This window comes from Macrobrachium rosenbergii, chromosome 50, assembly GCF_040412425.1.
Source record: "Macrobrachium rosenbergii isolate ZJJX-2024 chromosome 50, ASM4041242v1, whole genome shotgun sequence".
NCBI lineage: Eukaryota > Metazoa > Arthropoda > Malacostraca > Decapoda > Palaemonidae > Macrobrachium > Macrobrachium rosenbergii.
Genome location: NC_089790.1, coordinates 23,650,833 through 23,657,610, shown reverse-complemented (window position 1 = coordinate 23,657,610; position 6,778 = coordinate 23,650,833). Strand labels below are relative to the sequence as shown.

At 45.6% G+C, this 6,778-nt stretch overlaps 1 protein-coding gene across 1 annotated transcript in view; it reads right to left on the bottom strand.

Moving 5' to 3' along the window:
- The window catches only part of LOC136832754 (trafficking protein particle complex subunit 13), a 180,299-nt gene that overhangs the window by 160,867 nt on the left and 12,654 nt on the right, over window positions 1-6,778 (bottom strand). The window lies entirely within an intron of this gene.

The following is a 6,778-nucleotide window of genomic DNA, read 5'->3' as shown; positions in this document are numbered from 1 at the left end:
AAATTCCTCTAATTCTTCATTAGCCGGCCGGAGACTCGAACTCTGGCCTAGCGAGTGCTAGCCCACAACTCTACCGACTCGCCCAACGAGGAACTTGTGTGTGTACATATATATGTATGTACACACATTATATATATAGAATATATCTATACAATATATGTACACTGTATGTATTTTAGCAGGAATTATTAAGACGAGAGATCTTAGAGTGATGCTTTATTAACAAACGACAGAGTTATTTATATGAATTGCTGACCAATCAGCGGCCAGGAATTTGCACAGTAACTAACAGACCAATAGTGCACATGCATTTGATTTTACACTTTATGTCTTCTGAGCATATGAAAACCAGGTGTGTTGCAGAAGTGTTGCTGTCCCGCTGGATTGATTTGTTGATGAGGAGTGAAGCATGGAAAGTCATGGTCTGCGAACCAAGTGCGAGGCAGGCATCACACAGGTGAAGACAGGTGGGAAACTTCCGTGGCACAATACCACCCCCTTAAAGTTGACCAGGGCATTGCACAGGGCTTCCTGCCCTTGAAAACTGGATTGGAGGAGTAATGTTGCTGGTCAAATACGCTGGTTTCACGCGGCCGATGGCCACCCAATCTGTCGTGCCATGGATGTCGATCAGGAAGGCTTTCTGCTTGAGGTCGATGGCCCGCTAGGGGGTTAAAGGCGGTCGAACAGCATTGGTGCTGATGAACACGTGTGTTGCAGTATGCAGATCCTTAGGGATAAAGGTCTTGTTGGTTGGCTTATAGGATGGGGGTCGGGCAAATTTTCCGACCGTGGTCCAGAGTCTGATGTTGTTAAGTGAATGGGTTATTGTTGGGGAAGAGTTCGCCAGGTATCATGAGCATGTTGCCATACACCATCTTGGCTGCTGGCAGGTCAAGGCCCTCTTTGGGTGTGGTCAGAAGGCTGAGGAGGACCAATGGAAGCTGTGAGTACGAGGTTGAGGAGTTGCAGCAAGACAACAGGGCTGCTTTAAAGGTGCGGTGGAACCTCTCGACCATGCCATTGGATTCAGGATGGTAGGCAGTTGTGTAATGTAACTGGGTGCTGAGGAGTCAGTTTAGGGACGTCCAGACCTGCAATGTGAAGGTAGTGCCTCTGCTGGAGGTGATGTGATTGGGTACGCTGAATCTGGACACCCATGATGAGAGGAAAGCACTGGCACACACTGCTGCTGATGCCTTTGTCATAGGGGAGGCTTCAGGCCATCTTGTCGAGCAGTTACCATTGTGAATAGGTACCAATGTCCTTTGGAGAGCGGGAGGGGTCCTACAATGTCGATGTGGACATGGGCGAAACAGCATTGCAGTTGATGAAAGGAGCCCACACCTGAATTTGTGTGACACTGGATTTTGGAGAGCTGGCAGAAGGAACATTCACAGGCCCATGACTTTGCATCTTTCGATATGCCGTACCAGATGAAGCGCTTCTTCAGGATGGTGGCTGTGGATCATCCTGAAGGGCGCGCCAGACCATGACGTCTGAGTGCCTGTGAGCGGCCGGTGCTGATATCACAGACGACGGAGGTAGGGCTGCTGTCACTGAGGGGGACATTGTGCCATTGCAGAGACATTAAGGAGGTCTTGCAGACTTTGAGCTCTGGGTCCTGCTGTTGCTTAGCTCCCAGCTGCTTGTAATAGAGGCCGAGGTGTACTGCGTCGATGGAGACTCTGGAGAGGGCGTCAGTGACAGGGTTGTGTTTCCAGGAATGTGGCAAAGGGTGCAGTTGAATTTGGCGATGGCTGACGGGGTGACCAGGCATGGGACTGTCGGTTTATATGCTGTACTAGTGGCAGATGGTTAGTTTGAAAGGTGAAAGTCATGGCCTCCAAAAAATGTCGGAAGTGTTTGACGGCAAGGTATGCCACCAGGAGTTCGCGGTCAAACATAGAGTAGTTTACCTCTGTCTTCCTTAGTTTCCTGCTAAAAAAAGCAAGGGGTCGAGGACGACCGGGATGATCTGCTCCAACACTGTTCCTATGGCTACGTTACTGATGTCTGTGGACAGCAGTAGAGGATGACCTGGTGCATGAAAAGAGAGGGCAGTGGCCTTGGCTAGGGTGTTTTTGGCGGAGATGAAGGTGGCTTCCTGCAGGAATCCCCAGGTGAGGGCCTTGGGCTTGCCCTTGAGGACTTTGTAGAGTGGGGCCAAGGTCAAGGCGATGTTGGCCAAAAAGAGATGATAACAGTTCACCTTTCCGAGGAATTCTCGTAGACCCTTGATGGTGGAAGGGGTGGAGAGCTTCCTGACAGCGGCGACCTTTTCTGGCAAGGGCTGGATGCCCTCAGGTGTTATGTGGTACCCCAAGAATTCTACCCTCTTGGTGGCAAAGGAGCATTTGTTGTATCGGATGATCAGGCTGTTTTCTTGCAAGTGTTGGAGGACAACATGTAGGTGTTGGAGGTGCTCTTCCTTTGATGCAGAGATGCCATCCATCAATCACTGAAAAGTAGCTCCTGCATTGAGGAGGCCAAAGCAGGAGTAATTCAAGGTGAAGGTGCAGAAGGGTGTTGTGATGGTGGTCTTCGGGATTCATGGGGACCTGGAAGTAACCTTTGAGAAGGTCCAGCTTTGAGAAGATTTTTGCACCATGTGGAAAAGTGGTCACGTCTTTGATGCTACGGAGTGGGTAGTGGTCATCCTCGGTGATCATGTTCAGCCTTCTGTAGTCCCCGCATGGGCGTAGGGTGCTGTCCTTTTTTGTTACTATGTGGAGGGGAGATGCTCAAGGAATGGATGCCTTTTGTCAAAAACCCATCTTCTCCATCTCTGCAAAGGTTTTCTTTGCAGCAGTGAGTTTTTTGGGTGGTAGGTGCAGGAAACAGGATTGTATGGGAAGGCCCGAGGTTTTAATGTGGTGGAAAATACCGCGCTTAGCAGGGATTTGCTTAGATTGTAGTTATTCAGGTTTAAAAACGTCTGGGCATGTGGCAAGTAGGTATGTAAAATTGTCTTTGGAATCAGTAATGTGGAGGGTGAGCTCTGTGGGGCTGCAGCAATCGGTAGCATCACTGAGGCGCCTGTTGACAGTGTCCACAAGCAGTTGGTGGTGTGCCAAGAAGTCTGCCCCGAGGAAAGGTATTGAGACGTCTGTGACGATAAATCACCAGCAGTATTTTCTGTCATTAAGGTTAAGGGCAAGATGCTTCCGACCGAAGGTAAGGATAGGAGAGCCGTTGGCAGCTGGCAGCTATGAGTTGGACGTCGGATGGCTGTGGGCATTTGGTTGGTTGACTGGATACAGGCAGTAGTGAAAGGCAAACCCCGTGTCGACCAAGAAACGAGTACCTGTGGCAGAATCAAGGATAAAAAAGACAGAGGTGCTGATAGAGCATGTAGGGTTGGATATATCAGGATTATGGTTAGATTTGTGCACATTAGTATGGCCCCTGGTTGAGGGATACACACCTGCTATGGCCACCACGAGTGGCAGTAGCAGTTTCACGTGTTTTTTGGCCATGGGCATGCTGGTAGGCAGTTCTTGGCAGCAGGGCCGAATGTTCTGTGGTATCAGCAAAGCTGAAATGGTGGCGATTGCTGCTGCATGTGGTCGGTGCCTTTGGGTTTCTGAAGGTGGAATGGGCAGCGAGGGTTTGCCCTGGACGTTTGCGAAGGTTTGACAGCCATGGTGGCATCTGTGGCGTTAAGAAGGTTGTCTGTTGCTGAGGGGTTGGATGTTTCTTGAAGGGTGGTGAAGATGTGGGCATGGCTGCAGTTTGCAGCAGCATAGGCATCCATCAGATTGTCTGCTAGAGTGTCAAGGGCATCGTTGGGTGTGTCTTCGATGTTGGTTAGTGATGCCCTTACTGACGTTGGCAGGCACTGCAGCCAGAGTGCCTTGAGGATGTCAATGGATCTGGGAGAACTGTCTGCTGCAGGAGGAAGGTGGGTGAGGACTCTCATCTTAAGAAGGGTGGTGGTTGGGCGTTGATCACCCAAGAGTTGCTGTACCGCGCCGAAAATCTGTTGCACACGAATGGCTGGGGACAGCGTGAATCTGTACAGTAGGACCTTCTTCAGATCTTTGTACTGCACGACGTCAGTGCCCCTAGCATCCAGTCACTCCGTCAGCTGGGGAAAGAGGTGGTCCAGCAAGGCGGCAAGGACGTGATCTGCCTTGGACGATGAGGACTGTACACCCTTGATTCGAAGTGTGACTTCGGCCTGACGGAGCCAAGTGTAAGTGCTCATAAGTGTGAAAGTCGGAAGCCTGACTTAGGCAATGGTGTTGGAAGGAGTGGCGGAAGGGGAGGGCAATGAGTCTTCGTCAAACATCTTTGCTGGGTGTTGGTGCGGAAGGGTCACCACTTTAGCAGGAATGATTAAGACGAGAGATCTTAGAGTGATGCTTTATAAACAACCAACAGTGCTATTTATATGAATTGCTGACCAATCAGCGGCCAGGAAGTTTACATAGTAACTAACAGACCAATAGTGCACATGCATTTGATTTTAGACTTTATGTCTTCTGAATATATGAAAACCAGGTGTGTCGCGGAAGTGTTGCTATCCTGCTGGATTGATTTGTTGCTAAGGAACGAGGCGTGGGAAGTCGCGGTCTGCGACCCAGGTGCGATGCAGGTGTCACGCAGGTGGCGACAGACTGTCGGCGAAGCGCGGGAAACGTCTGTGGCAGAGAGTTTTCCCCTTAGATCTGTGCATTTAGTCTCAGGCACAGACCATTCCCATTTTCCCCAACCATCCCCCCCTCCCCACCCCCATGAACATTCCTCACTGCCAACTTGAACAAAGCCGATTGTTGCGAAAAATGTAGTTTTGGCACAAATGAAAACTGGTTAGAGAAAAAGGTTTGACTCGTACACATAATATTTATACGTAATGATCTTAAAAGTAGATGAAAGACGTCAACGTCCGACTTGATCTGTTAAGTCAAGATGCAAAGAAAGGTCATCAAGGAATGTCAAAACAGAAGGAAAAAAAAAAAAAAAAAAAAACAGAAGCAGAACAGAGAAAGTAAATCTGATGAATTTGACAAAAGACGTACAAAAAATTATACTTACCGAAAACAGGGAGCAAGAGTGGAGATAAAGGCTACAGAGGAAACAGCAAACATCATAACGTACAAAAAACACTGCAAATGTCTTTTTAGATTGTTAACTGCACCGACGAAGGCCGCCATTTGGAATCTAATCTCTTTATTATCACGAAAAACTAGTAACACTAATTTGTATTTACCCAAGGCATGATAGGTGGAAACAGGAAATGGATGCGAATAGAGAGAAGCTGCTAAAAGGAGGTGAAAGGAATCAATCACAAATAAGATTCTGATAATGGTAATCAGATAAAGCGAACAAATGGCTTTTACAAAACCTATGTTTGTTAGTCATGTGTATGCGTACGTCTTACAAAGGGCCACCGTCTGCAGAGGAAACAGATAAGAGGATCCGCAAGTGACACATAACAGTTACAGCGTCTTTGCTGAGAGAGAGAGAGAGAGAGAGAGAGAGAGAGAGAGAGAGAGAGAGAGAGAGAGAGAGAGAGAGATAAAATATTACTTAAAGGCGGCGTCCGCAGAAAAAAAAAATCTGAAGATCTCCACTATGGAGATACTCAGTTATTCTTGATTTAATAATAAGTGAAAATGTATAGGCAAATAAAGAAACTGACTTTAACAAAGAAACCATTGGAAGCAAATCCTTGACAGATGGTCATAACCTTCCTGAATCAGTGTGAATGCTTTCTGTTGCTTGCTATGTCTGCATCGAGTGACATTCGGTGACAAGAGACGCTCCAGAAATTTTGGGATACACCAGTTTTATATTATAATCGTATTGTTCCATCCACTGCAGAACCTGAATCGAACATGGGAAAAGTCTATCCACGATGAATTTTTTTACTGAGAAATTTCGAAAGCTAAAACAGAGATCCCGTGGCCGTCAACAGCATATGGAGCTGTTATTCAGAGAGAAAGGAACAATACTCTGTGAAGATGCGTTTTAATCTATCCAAGGCAGTGTGTGAGCATCATTGTATAGGTGATGCCCTCTTGAAAATTATACCCTATACAGAGCAAATATCCACTGTACTGCTGAAATAATAATAATAATAATAATAATAATAATAATAATAATAATAATAAAAATAATAATAATAATAATAATAATAATAATAATAATAATATAAATGAATTAAGAAATAAGACGATTAACTCAGAACTTACCAAGTAATCCATTATATTCGAACAATAATTATATTCGCAAAATTAATTTCCGTTTTAAAACATGAATGAGTTCTTTGATTATATGAGTAAACAAAAGTAAATAACCTGCTGCTCTCGTATTCTGAAAAAATCAGCCAGGAAGATTTATGTCGAATGCAGGTATGGAAAAAGACGAAAAGGGACAGGCGCAGTTCTCAGACAATTGGAAGGTAGTGTCGTAAAAGGACTACAACAGCCTAGTGTCTTTTGACCAGACATTTGGCCCGCTGGTCCTGGAATCTTGTGTACAAGAAAACTGAGAGCAAACCTTAGCAATTAATTTCAATTTACATTATTCATGGTGAATTCTTTCATTTCTGTCCTTTGTAATGGCTTAAAAATATCTTCACTAATAAATTTGGTACATGACGGTAAGTGACCTTAATTGTTTTAAAAATTTATCTTCCAATTTGCTGTTCTACCTTGATGTATGTATTTTTTTTCTTTATATTTGTGCATCATGTTATTAATTTATATTTTCAACTGGATCACTTTCTAGAAAGTTCTGTGTTGATCGTGTTGTTATGCGCTGGACGACA